This window comes from Cornus florida, unplaced genomic scaffold (genome assembly GCF_030987335.1).
Source record: "Cornus florida cultivar Cherokee Brave unplaced genomic scaffold, ASM3098733v1 CherokeeBrave_3.0.0_Hap2_Chr11, whole genome shotgun sequence".
Taxonomy (NCBI): domain Eukaryota; kingdom Viridiplantae; phylum Streptophyta; class Magnoliopsida; order Cornales; family Cornaceae; genus Cornus; species Cornus florida.
In genome coordinates this window covers 704,932-721,337 of record NW_026775581.1, presented here as the reverse complement: position 1 = coordinate 721,337, position 16,406 = coordinate 704,932, and positions in this window count along the sequence as shown.

Below are 16,406 nucleotides of genomic sequence, written 5' to 3'. Positions count from 1 at the left end.
GGTTATGCAAGGAAAAATAATAAACGGGAAAAAGACGAAATAAGGAAAAGACAAAAAAAGAAAATTACTGAAAAAAGGAAAGGAAGGAAAATGACCGAGTCATTACAGGTATTCGGTTGGAGTGTGCAAGTTCACTCTTGATGGACACACTGATCTGAGTGTGGAAGTAGGGCCGCTTCTATAGGATCTAGATAGGCTTGATCCCCAACGACACTCAGAAGTATGGATTCCGGACACATGGCCCAAACGTGTCAAGCTTTAGTACTTTATCTCCGAACAGAAATGTGTGTGTGGTATTTCTTATTCATCAACGTGGTTCTTGGTTTAAGACATCGTTCACCAAGTTCCTAGATGAAATCAAGGGTACTTACACTAGGTAATGGTTCAAGTCCAAAAGACACCATTATTGATGCACATGACTGTACCGATCAACAAAATGAATTTTAAAACAAGTGGGGGATTGTTGGAGTTATGTTTCAAATTAATTTTTAGTAACTCTATATTTATGAAGGCTTTAAGTTTTGACTTTACTATTTACTTACAAAGACATAAAGTATATTTACAAACTCTAACTCGAAGGATCTTCACCTGATACAATTAAATCAACAATATTAATATGTTATTTATGAGTTAAGTTTAAAGTTATATTAAATACTTTATTTAATTATGTCTTTTATATTTTACTATAAATAGTATGGCATACGAAGCCTACAAATCATACACTCTCAATATAAGTAAGAGAGAAAAAGAGATTTGAAAAAAAAAAAAATGTTTTTCAAACTATTGAGTTTGAGTGTGTGAGTTTCATATTTTATATTGATCGGACGGAGATAAATACACAGGTTCGTGAAGAAGAAGTGCAACCTTCATAAACATATAGTTTTGATATCTGGGCTTAGTTGAATCCCGGAGATAGTGCTACCATTTGTCTTCCATTGCACGTGGGAGAGGCTTCAACTATCTTCAAGAAGCGATTACGCGCCTCTAAGCCTAGATATTCCCCATTTTAATATATTGGTTCCAACATATTACAGGTTGGTTATCACTTGAGGGATTCAAGATACCTTTGGTGCAGCAAGTGAAGATAAATTCTTTCAGGAACAAGTTGCTTCGAATGGTGTTTTCTACCACTCTTTATTTCATTTGGAATGAAAGGAACCGTATGTTACAGGATAAGGGTTCTAGAAATCATATGGTTTTAGTTAAATGTTGATCGGTTGTCAATTATACATCAACCTTTGCAATAGCACAAATCATTGTAAAATAGGGCTATTGGTCGGGTAAGTTGAACCACTGGGACTGCTAGTTTATGGCAACTTAGGTGTCTAGAGTCATTTTTAAAATGATAAAGGGGGTTATAGAGGATTTGTTGGATTGTCACTAAGGTTATGAATTGAAAAGTGCATAAAGCGTTAATGCTAAGAAGTAAAGAGGCAAAGACAATTAAAAAGGGAACTAGGGAAGTGAATCCACTACCCATCAATAAGTATGCTAGAACATGATTTACTTGGGGAAATATATATATATAACCATGGAATGCAACAACATAACATTGATACATTATCTTCAAGAAATATATGAAAACAAGATACAAGAATAACCTATCAAGGCTTACATGTTTTGGTTACCTAAACTAGGATGCAACCTTAGACATGATCACCAGGCCATAGATTATCAAGCCCTTAATCTCATAATAGGAGCACATGAAATAGAAATCAAGAAGAATATATCAAAGGAAAGCCCTAAGCAATAGATTATCAAAATTTCTAAATATCATGCCAATAAAAACACTTCGAACTCATCTCCATTGTCACTATGAAAATGTAGCAATATAATCATGAGAGAAAAATAATCTAAGACAAGATATTTGACTCAAAATGATCATTTATAGATAATGAGATTCATTACATCATATGAAGTGCTCTAGTTCATGGAAAAGTTACATATATACATTATACCCCAAATATAAATCAAAACATAGCAATGCTTACAAAATAGGGCTTCATCACCCCCCTAGATAGGGATTAGTTACCCATAGGAGCAATAAAGGGAGAGGAAGAGATGAAGAAGATCTCCAGTTTGCCCTCCAACAAGCTAGAACTCCAAACCCCTCAAGAATGCTACTTTCTCTCTCTAGAACTTAACCAAAAAAATGAGATATCAAAATAACGAACTTCCCCTCTATATACACTCAAAACCTACTCCCCATACTCAAAATCTCGAGCTCCCCCCTCTGCATGAAGCTAAACCACACAAAAGAAGGATAAGGGGACCAAGATGCTGAAATTCAGGGGCAGTTGAACTGCCTACTGCAGATCGGTGGGTGCCCGCGAGGCGCTGGCGGGCGCCTGCAGGGGCTTGCAAATTCGAAGAAGGCACTAGCGTGTTTGGCGGGCGCCCGCGATGGCGCGGCGAGCGCCTGCGGTGCCTCACGGGGGCTTCTGCGGGGGCTAATCAATGGCCCACGGAAATTGGCAGAGAGTAGGGGGGATTGGTGGGCGCCCGCGGGAGCTTGCACTTGCACGTCATCCAAGCTTTATTTTGTTGCAAGCTTCTTCAGGCTGGAGCGAAGACACACTTCCACTATGAACACTAAGCCACGAACTTTACAAAAACGGCGACTGAAGAGGTTAGGTCTAGAAGATGACTCCCCAACATGGCGCACGTATTTCAACAGAAAGTTGTCAAAACCACTTCTTTGATCATTCTTGGGAAAAATACCTGAAATCAGAAAGAAATACACAACTGAATTAAAATTGTACATTATCCTCTAATAATGGACTTAACTAATGCAAGAAAGAGTGCTTGAATATGTAATATTTGGCGCTTATCACACCCCCAAACTTACATTTTGCTAGTCCCTTAGCAAAACAAGACAAAGAGCTTAGTGCAAATGACAACCAATGAACATGAAACAAAAATATCGACGAAGCTCAACTATGATTTGGTACACAGAAAATTTTGAAGATAAACATTAGGCAGACTACCTTGCATATATGAAGCCTTAACACAAAATGACAAAACAAGTTCAACTTAAATGCATCAATCATCAAGGTTTATATAAACACTTCAATTGTCATCTCTTGAATAACATGAACTCTAACTTCAGTGAAAGTGAGCCGGCTTCCTAATATGTGGCTTTTACCCTCTTTTTCCAATCTCAAGAACACATTTTCACATCCTTAAATCTCCTTCTAAATGAGGTCTCCAAGGCATAACTTTATTAACTGAACAACTTTTGTTGCTTATTGACAATTTTATTGATTAACTCAAAAGATCACCTACTATGGTCGTGCAATGTCGAAAATTCATTAAGCTTTCTAACCAACCCATGTAGCAAGTGTTGGGCCAACAACTCCCAAGCCAGATGGCTTTAGGGCGCTAAGTGTAAAGACACTCCTAGGGCTTAATAACTCGAATTGGAAAGGCTACGAATTTCGACAAACCATCTTTATTTATTTTTGAACAACCGTGCAATGTCTAAGTTCTTTAAGCTTTCTAACCAACCCATGTAACAAGTGTTAGGCCAACAACTTCCAAGCTAGATGGCTTTAGGGTGCTAAGTGTAGAAACACTCCTAGGGCTTAATAACTCAAGTTGGAAAGGCTACGAACTTCAACCGGTCATTGATTTTTTTTTTTTTTTTTTCACTTTTGCCAAGGATATCCATTCATTAGGGTCAGTAATTCAGATCACTAAGTCCCGATCAGGGTCATTTTGGGTTGCATACCTCACAATTAGGTTTCCGGTGTGCAAATATGCAATGTGAAGCATAACAGAGTATGAAATCCGACGAAAATTTAATTGAAGTTTTTATACAAACCGATTATGAATCAACATTTTTAATTCAAAAGTTTCTTTATTTTCAAAAATTTTGTCTTGGCTTCTATACACAAAGTATTAAGCACATGCTTCAACCTTCAAAAAGTTCCCTTAAAATGATATGATTTTATTAACTTACGAGCATCAAAAATGAGCAAAAATATCAAAACTGCAATAACATGCTCATGCACCAAAAATGAAATAGCATGCACATGCACCCCCAAACTTGAATGTCACATTGTCCCCAATATGAGAAGACAAGGGATAAGTAAAGAGAATGAACAAATGGGGAAAGGAACAATAGTACCAAGTTGAGAGGATTGGAGTGGAGGTGCAAAAATAGGCCAGCTCGTGAATTCCAGGAGCATGCCCCCAAACTTGGTTTCAAAAACCTGTCAAAAGATATCTATACAAGACAAGAATCATATGAATCCAAATTCAATGAAAATAACTACAATTTATTCAACTAAAAAGTATAAGCCATGCAAAGTAGCAAAAGTGATACAGTAATAAGTGCAAAAGAAAAACTGAAAAGCAAATGCCAAACGCGGCCCAAAATAAGTCTAAAAATTACTACTGAAAAGGGAAATAAGACGAAAAACATGAAATCACTCCACCATTGGAGTAGAGGAGGAAGCACTAGGTGGGCCAGGTGCACGGTCAATCAATGACTGGAGCATAGCCTTCAGAATCTCTTGATTCTCCTGAGTCTTCTGGACGGCACTCTCTATAGCATCAAAGAGCAAGGAAAAGGCATCGAGACGAGCATCCAAGATGAGATAGTCGGCATGAGTCATGACATCCGGCGGCGGGACAAAAGGGGCAGCTGGAGAAGCGGGGGCATTAGGAGCAGGAGCCACAGGGGGGGCTGGAGCACCCCAATCCAACTCGTCACCAATGCGGGCCTGACAGGACGTCTAAAGCTGAGCTGTGCTGGACTTCCAAACCCCAACGTTGAAGTTCAACACACCTTTCTCTTTTTGCTCACCACGGGGAGCTCGGAACCCCGCATTTTTTAGCAACCTTGTAATAAGGTATGGAAATGGGAATGCCCATGTGGTGGTGGTGCACGACCGAACCAAGATTAATTCATTATAGATTTTTAGCAATTGGTCCCAGACAAGCTGTGGGATACAAAACCAACACTCCTTTTCAGCATAGTAGAGGGTTTTCAGAAAATCCCCCTTTCACTCGGAATGGCCTGGCACGGGTAGGACGTTCTTGGCTAGGACCGAATCGAGGAACCACAGCCGGCATGGTAAGAAAGATTTATTAGTGCTTGTGGTTCTGTTGCCGGTGAATTGACCATGATAGATTTCTCCCACAATGTCCGCTAAGGTAAGCAGATCGAGACCTTCAACATAAAGGGTGAGGCCCGCCTCATCCACCGGCGAAACCAAGGGGCAATCTATAGCCATAGCAAGGTCATCCAGGTCAAATTCATAATCATAGCCATCAATGGTGGTTTTGAGTTTGTCCGGTTCCTCACATGAGTGGAACATGTTGGCGTAGAACAGACGGACCACACGCGGGTAGCAAGAATGAGCGCGCGGTTTGAAAAGAGAGGCGAGGCCACGGCCCTCAATCCGCGGACGGACCACGCGGTCTCTAAATTCTTCTCGAAAGTATTTGCAATGTCGAATCTGGCTTCGGTTTCAATTGGCCATTCAGCCCAATTTGGGGTCGGAGGAGCATTAGAAGGGCCCTCAGATGAACGAGCACGCTTGGAAATAACCCTAGGAGCCATTGAAATGAAGAAAACTGGTTCGGGAATTTCTACGAACACCTGGCGTGCAGCAGAATTGGGAAGAGAGCAAAAATAAGGTTAGAAATGCAAAAACCCAAAAAATTTAACCTGTAATGGACATTCAAACACAACCCAACAATCACCAATCCCTCAGAACAAGAATCCCATCCTCCTTAGTGCAAAAATTTAAAGAAAAAGAAAGGTAGAAACACTTACCCAAAGTGTAGGACTCAATCCCCTCAAGCTTGAATGATGGATGATGAGGATGGAGATTGGAAGATGATGATGGGTGAGATGAATGAATGAGAGGATTAGGGAGGAATTGGGAGAGATAGTGGGATGGTTTGAGGGTTTGAGAGGGATGGGGGCGAGAGTAGATAGGGAGAAGGGTTGAAGGGAGAATAAAAGAGGGAAAAATGGGCTTGAAAGCCCATTTAAAACCCTACCAGCGAAGGCGGCGGGAGCCCGCGGAACGGATGGCGGGGGCCCGCGCAGCTTGGCGGGGCCCCACGGAGGCTAGCTTGCTACTGCGCAATTTGGCGGGCACCCATGGTGGCTCGGCGGGCACTCGCGAGGCCTCTCTGCAGCTGCCTTGTGTAGCTTAAGCTTGTCTTGCAAAGCCCGGTATGGGATCGAAAAATACCAGATTTGAAAATTTAAGTGCCGAAGGCTCCGTGACACCTCGTAGAACCTACGGAACAGGAATTGAAGCGCATTTTCAAAAACGCTAGACTTGAGGTCCGAATTTCCCGTTATCTTTGGATTTGTCAAGAAAATTGCCGGAATGACCTTGCAAAAGTCCGAAAATTGCACCGAGACCTTAAAATGACTAAGAAAACCGCATGTGACTTTTGGAATGGAATTCGAGACAATTCTGTAAGAGGTCACATTTTGGCTAAACTTAGCGAATTCTCAGAATATTTGTGGAACGAGGCACTTGGAAGAAAAGAGCTCGGAAAATGGAAGAATTTCTTCCATGAATGCTAAATTTATTGTCGATAGCTAGACAAACCAGGCGTTGCATAGCGCACTAATCCTTGTATATTGGGTCCGTCAATAAGACTTTCTCAACTTTTCGAAAAGGGACTATGCCATCGATGTAAGGCTTAAGCCGTTGGCCATTAACCTTGAAGAGAGATCCATTGGTAGGATCTTGGAGTTCGACTGCACCATGAGGAAAGACGGTGGTGATGACATATGGACCATCTAATCATAAACGGAGTTTACCAGGAAAGAGTCTCAATCTAGAATTGAAAAGCCAAACTTTTTATCCAGGGGCAAAAGACTTTTTGATAATGTGCTTGTCATGAAAAGCTTTAGTCTTTGCCTTATAGATTTTGGCGCTTTCATACGCATCATTTCGAAGTTCCTCAAGTTCATTGAGTTGCAATTTACGAGTAGAGCCGGCTTGTTTGAGATCAAAGTTAAGCCTTTTTATGGCCCAATAAGCACGGTGCACTAGTTCAACGGGGAGATGACACGCCTTGCCAAAGACAAGTCGATATGGCGACATGCCAATGGGTGTCTTATAAGCTGTCCGGTAAGCCCAAAGCGCATCGTTTAGTCTTAATGACCAATTTTTGCGGTCCGGTCGAACCGTTTTTTCCATGATGTGCTTAATCTCCCGATTATATACTTCCACTTGACCACTCGTTTGAGGATGGTAAGGTATGGCACCCTTATGAAGGACGAAGTACTTGGAGAGGACGGATTTAAGGTAACGATTTCGGAAATGAGTTCCACCGTTACTAATGATTGCTCGGGGCGTACCAAAATGACTAAAAATGTTAGACTGAATGAAGTTGATCACTACTTTATGATCACTGGTTCTGGTAACTTCGGATTCAACCTACTTGGAAACATAATCCACCGCTACAAGGATGTACTCATAGCCATAAGAAGATGGAAATGTACTTCTATGATTATGATAGGATGAGGGGCATCATATCCCTCCGGGAGATGGATCCGAGCTGTTGACATCGCTCACAAGATTTACAGAAATTGTATGCATCCCAAAACAAGGATGGCCAATAAAATCCGCTTTGAAGGACTTTGTCGGCGGTCTTTTTGGCACTGAAGTGTCCCCCACAAGCAAAAGTGTGGCAGAAATTTAAGACACTTGTGGTTTCATTGTCAGGAATGCATCGCCGGATGATTTGATCCGGGCAATATTTGAACAACTCCGAATCTTCCCAAAAGAAATGCTTAACTTGGGAGAAGAACCGGTCTTTCTCTTATTTGGACCAATTGGATGGAATTTTACCTATCGCTAGATAGTTGACAATATTCGCATACCAAGGGAGACTGGAATGGGAAATCTGAAAAAGTTGCTCATCCGGAAAGGAATCATGGACTGCAGCAAATTCAGAAGATTTTTCAATGAGTAAACGAGAGAGATGGTCTGTGACAACATTGTCGGTCCCTTTTTTGTCCCGGATTTCAATGTCAAACTCTTGAAGTAAGAGTATCCATCGAATTAGAAGGGGTTTGGTCTCTTTTTTAGCCAGCAAATGCCTAAAAGCGGCATGATCCAAGAAGACAATAACTTTGGATCCAAGAAGATAGGAACGGAATTTATCCAAGGCATACACCACAACTAGCAATTCTTTTTCAGTGGTGGTGTAATTTAACTGAGCATCGAAGAGAGTCTTGCTAGCATAATAGATGACGTATGGAAGTTTTTCTATACGTTGGCCTAAAACCGCACCTAATGTATAATCGGATGCATCACACATGATCTCAAATGGAAGAGACCAATTAGGCAGTTTCATGATTGGGGCAGATGAGATAAGAGTGCGTAGTTTCACAAAAGCTTACATACAAGCTTCATCAAAATTAAATGGAACGTCCTTGGCAAGAAGATTACACAAGGGCCGAGAGATTTTGCTAAAATCTTTGATGAAGCGACGATAGAAACCTGTATGTCCAAGGAAGGAACGGATTTGACGGACTGAATTTGGAGGAGGGAGATTAGAGATTAACTCCAATTTAGCTTTGTCAACCTCAATTCCCCTTTTTGAAACAACATGTCCTAAAACAATGCCTTCTTGGACCATAAAGTGGCTTTTCTCCCAACTTAGAATGAGACTTGTTTCCTTGCACCTTTGAAGTACAAGAGATAGATTTTGAAGACACGAGTCAAAGGAGGATCCAAAGACAGAGAAGTCGTCCATGAATACCTCTAAGAATTTTTCAACCATATCCGAAAATATAGACATCATGCATCTTTGGAACGTGGCTGGTGCATTGCATAGCCCAGAAGGCATGCGTCTATAAGCAAAGGTTCCGAAGGGGCATGTGAATGTGGTCTTCTCTTGATCTTGTGGATCAATTACCACTTGGTTATAGCCAGAATAACCATCAAGGAAACAATAAAAGCTTTGGCCGGCTAACCTATCTAGGACTTGATCAATGAATGGGAGTGGAAAATGATCATTCCTAGTGGTAGAGTTAAGTTTCCGGTAGTCGATGCACACACGCCACCCGGTGGTGGTGCGTTGTGGCACGAGCTCTCCCGCGGAATTTTCAACGATGGTGAGGCCGGATTTCTTAAGAACAACTTGAGTGGGACTCACCCTTTTGCTATCGGAGATAGGGTAGATGATTCCTGCATCCAATAGCTTGATCACTTCTTTCATGACCACTTCCTTCATGTTGGGATTCAACCGGCGCTGCACCTCTCTAGAAGGTTTAGCGTCCTCCTCCATATGGATGCGATGCATGCAAATAGAAGGGTCAATTCCTTTCAAATCAGCCACTGCCCAGCCAATAGCTTCTTTGTGCTCTTGTAGCACCGCTAAAAGGCTAGTTTCTTGATCCTTTAAAAGGTCAGAAGCAATGATGACTAGAAGAGTTTAATTTGCACTAAGAAACACATACTTGAGGTGAGCCGGGAACGGCTTTAGTTCAAGTTGTGGAGGAGACTCCAAGGAAGGGACCGGAGGAGTAGAAGAAAGTTAAGGAAGCAGTTCTTTTGGAATTTTCCAATGAGGAGTATCCATGACAGCATTAATGTCAAGCAAGGAATTTACTTCTTGGATTGATTGGTCAATATCAAAGTTTGAGAAGTCGAAATGAGACATGCAAGTTTCCAAAGGATCTTTGCTTAGAATGAAGGGGAGAGATTCTTCGACCACTTCATCTACCACATCGATAAGGAAACAATCATCCTCATCGGAAGGATGTTGAGTTGCATGGAAGATGTGGAGTTTGACTTGCATATTTCCAAAGGCGATATCCATCACCCCGGTTCAGCAATTAATTGAAGCGTTAGCCATAGTTAAAAATGGCCTACCGAGGATCACGGGAATATGCTTCTTTGGGTCATGGACCTGTTCCGTGTCAAAAACCACGAAGTCTACCGAAAAGTAGAATTTGTCCACTTTGATAATGACATCCTCAATAATACCTCGTGGGTGCTTGACCGATCTATCGGCAAGCTGTAAGACCACGGAGGTTGGCTTTAGATCTCCCAACCCAAGTTGTAAGTAAACTGAATATGGAATCAAATTTACACTAGCTGCTAAGTCAAGGAGGGCCCTTTCTATCTTGTTGTCACCAATGACACACGAGATAGTTGGAGCGCCCGGATCCTTATACTTTGAAGGACCACTGTGTTGAATGATTGCACTCACATTTTCAGTTAATCTCACCTTCTTTGGCAAATGATTTTTGGAAGTGCGCTTTTGAGTGCACAAATCCTTGAAAAATTTTGCATAGGGAGGGATTTGCTTTATAGCATCCAAGATAGGCAAGTTGATTTTTACTTACTTGAAAACTTCCCACATGTCTTGAATTTTGCAATTCTTGTTCCTAATATGTGTCGACTCTTGGAGACGTTGAGGAAACGGAGCTTTAGGCTCATAAGAAGTTTCCACATTTGGGGTGACAAGCTTGGGATTTTCATGAGTAGGTTTGGATTAGAATAGCTGGGACTTGGATTTGGATTTTTCGAAGGAGAATTTTTCTCATCCTTGTTTCCATCAACCTTGTTGTCAACAACACGACCACTCCTAAGGGTGGTGATTGCTTGGACTTGTTCATGAATTGGCCCACTCGGAAGAGGGGTTTCGTCAATCACATATATCCCTCTAGGATTTTCAAATGGTAGAGCGGGAAGCTTACCCTTGTCCTTTTGGAGCAATTGATTCATGGAGTTAACTATTTGGCCCACTTGATTCTCAAGCTTAGCTATGGACTGAGTACGAGAATGAACCATTTGGAGAGTGGGTTGCAAAGATATCAAGAGTTGCTTGTTGGAATCCATCATTTGCTTATTCAATGATTCCATCATTTGCTTGTTTACAGCCACAATCTCATCAGTTGGGAACACATGGGGTTGATTAGAGACATTTGGATTGTATGGAGGACGGTAGTGATAAGCGCCGAATAATGTATATTCAAGCGCCCTAAATTACATTAACAAAGTCCAGTTATTAATTATTTTATGTAGATTAACTCCAATTCTATGTTTTTATGCATTTTCAGGTTCATTGGCCAAAATGGAACAAGAATAAGGCCTTGTGGAGTCTTGAGCAACAAAAGGGTGCCAATGCTGAATTCTGGCAGCAGTAGAGCCTGGTCTTTGCTTGCCATTTTGACCTTCCAAACTCGAGAACTGGTCTTCCCTCATAACATGAAAGATTTAGAGCTCTGAATCAGCTTTCCAAATCTTCAAGTGGTTCATCATTCGGAGTTCGGAGCAGAGAGTTATGATCTTCACAACAGAGGTGCGCAGAACTGCCTGGCAGCACTGATGTACTGCCTTTCTCCCCATTTTCGACCAACCAGACTTGAGATTTGGGTCTTCATCAAAACATGAAGTTTTTAAAGAACTGAATCAGCTCTCCAAAGCTTCAAACAGATCGTCATTCGGAGTTCGGGGCACAAAGTTATAGCAGTTTTCCCAAAATAGGTCAGCACTGAGCAAGAGGAGCATGTTGCACATTGCACTAAGTTAGAGTGCTCGAAGTCACCAAGCGTGCGCTCGAAAATCAGGCAGAATGCCCTTCGGAAATGGCTCATTTCAGCCCACTTGCACATTGGTTTCCTCAATGCCATCTTCCCTCTTTATGAAGTGGTTGGAGGTGTTCCTTGGAGGAGAGAGGGTATGGTTGGAGCATAAAAGGCTACCCAAAGGCCACATATATCATTAAGCTTTATCTTGAGCAAGAGAAAGGAGAGAGAAGAGAGCAAGGAGAGGGTGTTCTTGAGTGCTACAGTAGGAGCTCGAAAATGGAGATGAGGATGATGCTTCTTCCTTCTTCTAGCTCACCAATGGGTAACTAAACCTCATCTAGGGAGGTGATGAAACCCCTCCCTTGTAAGCATGTGTTAGTATAGTTTATTTTTGGGGATTACAATGTATTTTTGATAGTCTTTCCATGGTCAAGAGCCTCACTTTTGTTGTAATGAATGTTGAATGTTTTAAATGATTATTGTGAGTTATTCATCTTGTCTTGGATGGTTGCCTTTCTTAATCATATTGCTTGCACTTCCATGGTGACAATGGAAGTTAGATCATGGAATGGTTTTAATGGCATGGAGTTGGAGAACCTAGATAGTTCATGGCTTAGGGTTTCCCTTTGATGGGCTATACTTGATTCTTAGCTTTATGTGCATTCACCATTTAAATTAGGGCTTGATAATCCTTGGCTTAGTAAGCATGTTCTAAGCTACATTTTAGTTTAGGTAGTTGATCATGTGAACCTTTGATGGTTTATTCTTGCCTTTCTAATTAAATGAACTTCTTAAGGATATTATAGCAACCTAGTATTGTTATGTATCATGACTATCATATATGTTGTTTTCCCCTTAAATTAATCTTAACCTAGCATGTGTAGAGGGATGGAGGTGGATTCATTTCCCTAGCCTTCTTTACTTGTACTCACTCCCTTGAATTCTTGCAATTTACTGTTTTATGCACTTTTAATTTCCTAGCTTAAGTGACATCCAACAAAACCTCTATACACCCTTCATCATTCTAAGAATGATTCTAGACATTTAGGTTGTATTAGACTAGCGTAGTCCCTGTGGTTCGACTTACCCGACCAATAGCCCTATTTTACAATGATTCGTGCTATTGCGAAGGTTGATGTTAATTGACCAACCGATCAATTTTTGGCGCCGTTGCCGGGGACTTGCATACGGTTTAGCAACCAAAGTCTAGGGTTAATTTTAGTTTGATTGTGAATATTGTGTCTTGTGAATACTCCTTGTGTGTTTTGACCACCTTTGTGTTTTAAGTGTTGTAAGATTCTAGGGACTCGAAGCTCGCCGTGGGAATGCTAGCAAATTGTAAGTCTAGAGGACCCCAGGTAAGTCTCGTGACTTCTAGTTTCGAGTTGTGAATATTGTGCATGTGTTAAATTTAGTTTTAGTTTAGTTGTGAAGCCCTTGTTGAGGCTCTTATCCTGTTTAAATTTTGTGTTAAAGCATCGGTCCTTGTCGTGGCCATTTACATTTTCCGTCTTGATAATTGAGGAGAAAGGGAACATCGTATGTGGAGTTGTGGTTGATGAATTGCTTTGTTGAGTATATGCTTTATTGTTGATGTTCGGTCATAGGTCACTTTCCTTACCCACAATCGATTCGCCCATTGATATCAATTCTCTTGAAAGAACTCTTAGACGGAACCTTAGGGAACCCACTCTTACAAGGGACCTTGAAACTGAATTCAATATAATGGGGGATAACGTAGGAAATCCGGGGAATGAAAGGGCTGAAATTCCTAATATCGAGCCAATGACTCTTAGAGATCATTTCATCCCTACCACCTATGCTTCTCCATCTTGCATAGTGATGCCAAACATCGATGCAGCTCAATATGAGATCAAGTCTAGTACCATTCAAATGCTTCCATCATTTCATGGCTTTGATAATGAAGATCCATACAAGCATCTTGACGAGTTCCTTGAAATCTGTTCAACCATCCGGTTGAGAGGTTTTCCGGACAATGCACTTCATCTCCATCTCTTCCCATTCTCCCTAAAAGATAGGGCAAAATATTGGTTGAACTCCCTCGCTCCCAACTCTATTACTTCTTGGGCTCAATTGCAACAAGAATTTCTTAAGAAGTATTATCCGGTGAGTAAAACCAACCAAATGAGGCGTTCCATTCTAAGCTTTTCTCAAGTTGATGGAGAACAACTCCACGAGACTTGGGAAAGGTTACAAGATCTTCTTCGGAAGTGTCCTCATCATTTGATCCCAAAATGGCAATTAGTGCAAGCTTTCTATGCCGGCTTGACCGAAACCCATAGATTCATGGTTGATTCTTCTTGTGGTGGGATGCTCATGTCCAAGAATGCGGATGAGGCTTGGACCTTACTTGAGAATTTGAGTGAAAATTCACTTCAACACAATTCTCGTAGGGCTCCGACCGCAACCACTCCAAGCAACACCAACCCTTGTCAACCAAAGTCAATAAGGGAGGAATCATCTCAAGTGGATGCCATCGCTCATAAATTCTATCAATTGATGGCACCACATCTTCCTCCTTCATTGTCTCAAAATTCGGCAAGTTCAGTTTGTGCTTCATGTACTAGTCCATTCCATCTCTCGGAAGATTGCCCCACAACGGAGCAATTTCCTAGTCCCAACCAAGAGCAAGCTAATGCCATGTTCACACGGCCCGGGAACAATCCATATTCCAACACCTACAATCCGGGTTGGCGTGATCATCCGAATTTCTCATGGCGGCAACAAGCCCCACAGAATTCCCAATTCCAAAACCAAGGGCGGCAAAATCAGCCCTCTTCTCAATATCAAGGTAGACCTTTCCAAGCCTCTTCAAGCTACCGTCCTCCTTACAATCCAAATGTCTCCAATCAACCTCCTGTGTGTCCAACTGACGAGATAGTAGCTGCAAACAAGCAAATGATGGAATCATTAAATAAGCAAATAATGGATGCCAACAAGCAACTCTTGACATCCTTGCAGCCTACTCTCCAAATGGTCCACTCTCATACTCAATCCATAGCTAATCTCGAAAATCAAGTGGGCCAAATAGCTAACTCGGTGAATCAATTGCTTCAAAAGGACAAGGGCAAGCTTCCCTCTCAACCTTTTGAAAATCCTAGAGGAATGCATGTGATTGACGAAACCCCTCCTCCGAGTGGGCCGACTCATGAACAAGTTCAAGCTATCACCACCCTTCGGAGTGGTAGAGTGGTGGACAACAAGGTCGATGGAGACAAAAGTGAAGAAGTGTCGCCGTTGAAAAATCCAAATTCAAGCTCTTCTAATCCAAATTCTTGTCCCAATACCATTCACGGATATCCCACACATGTCTCCCCAAATGTGGAAACTACTTATGAGCCAAAAGCTCCGTTTCCTCAACGTCTTCAAGAGTCGACACACTTTGGGAACAAGAATTGTAAAATTCAAGACATGTGGGAAGTCTTCAAGCAAGTGAAGATTAACTTGCCCCTGTTGGATGCTATCAAGCAAATCCCTCCCTATGCAAAATTTCTCAAAGATTTGTGCACTCAAAAGCGCACTTCTAAAAATCATTTGCCAAAAAAAGTGAGGTTGACTGAAAATGTTAGTGCTATTATTCAGCACAGCACTCCCCCGAAGTATAAGGATCCGGGAGCCCCCACAATCTCGTGCGTCATTGGTGACAACAAAATCGAGAGGGCCCTCCTTGACTTAGGAGCTAGTGTGAATTTAATTCCATACTCGGTCTACCTACAACTTGGTTTGGGCGATCTTAAGCCGACTTCCGTGGTTTTGCAACTTGCCGATAGATCGGTCAAGCATCCACGAGGTATTCTTGAGGACGTCATCATCAAAGTGGACAAATTCTACTTCCCGGTAGATTTTGTGGTTCTTGATACGGAACCAGTCCATGACCCAAAAAAGCACATTCCCGTGATCCTTGGTAGACCATTTTTGGCTACGGCTAATGCATCAATTAATTGCCGAACCGGGGTGATGGACATTGCTTTTGGAAACATGCAAGTCAAACTCCACATCTTTCATGCAACTCAACATCCCTCCAATGAGGATGATTGTTTTCTTGTGGATGTCATTGATGAAGTGGTCGAAGAATCTCTCCCCTTCATCCTAAGCAAAGATCCCCTTGAAACTTGCATGTCTCATTTTGACTTCTCAAACTTTGATGTTGATCAAGCCATTCAAGACGTCAATTCCTTGCTTGATATTAATGCTATCATGGATGTACCTCCTTGGAAAATTCCAAAAGAACCACTTCCCCAACTTTCCACCACTCCTCCGGTCCCATCATTGTTATATCCGCCACAACTTGAGCTTAAGCCGCTCCCGGCCCATCTCAAGTATGTGTTCCTTGGTCCAAAGCAAACCCTTCCGGTCATTATTGCCTCGGACCTTCAAAAAGACCAAGAGACCAACCTTTTAGCGGTGCTCCAAGAGCATAAAGAAGCTATTGGTTGGACAGTGGCAGATTTGAAAGGAATTGACCCCTCCATTTGTATGCACCGCATTCATATGGAGGATGACGCAAAGCCTACTAGAGAGGTCCAGCGCCGGTTAAATCCAAACATGAAGGAAGTGGTCATGAAAGAGGTGATCAAATTGCTAGATGCGGGAATCATCTATCCTATCTCTGATAGCAAGTGGGTGAGCCCCACACAAGTTGTCCCCAAGAAATCCGGGCTCACCGTTGTTGAAAATTTAGCGGGCGAGCTCGTGCCACAACGAACCACCACCGGGTGGCGTGTGTGCATTGACTATCGTAAACTCAACTCATCAACTAGGAAGGATCATTTCCCACTCCCATTTATTGATCAAATCCTAGAAAGGTTAGCCGGCCAAAGCTTCTATTGTTTTCTTGATGGTTATTCCGGCTATAACC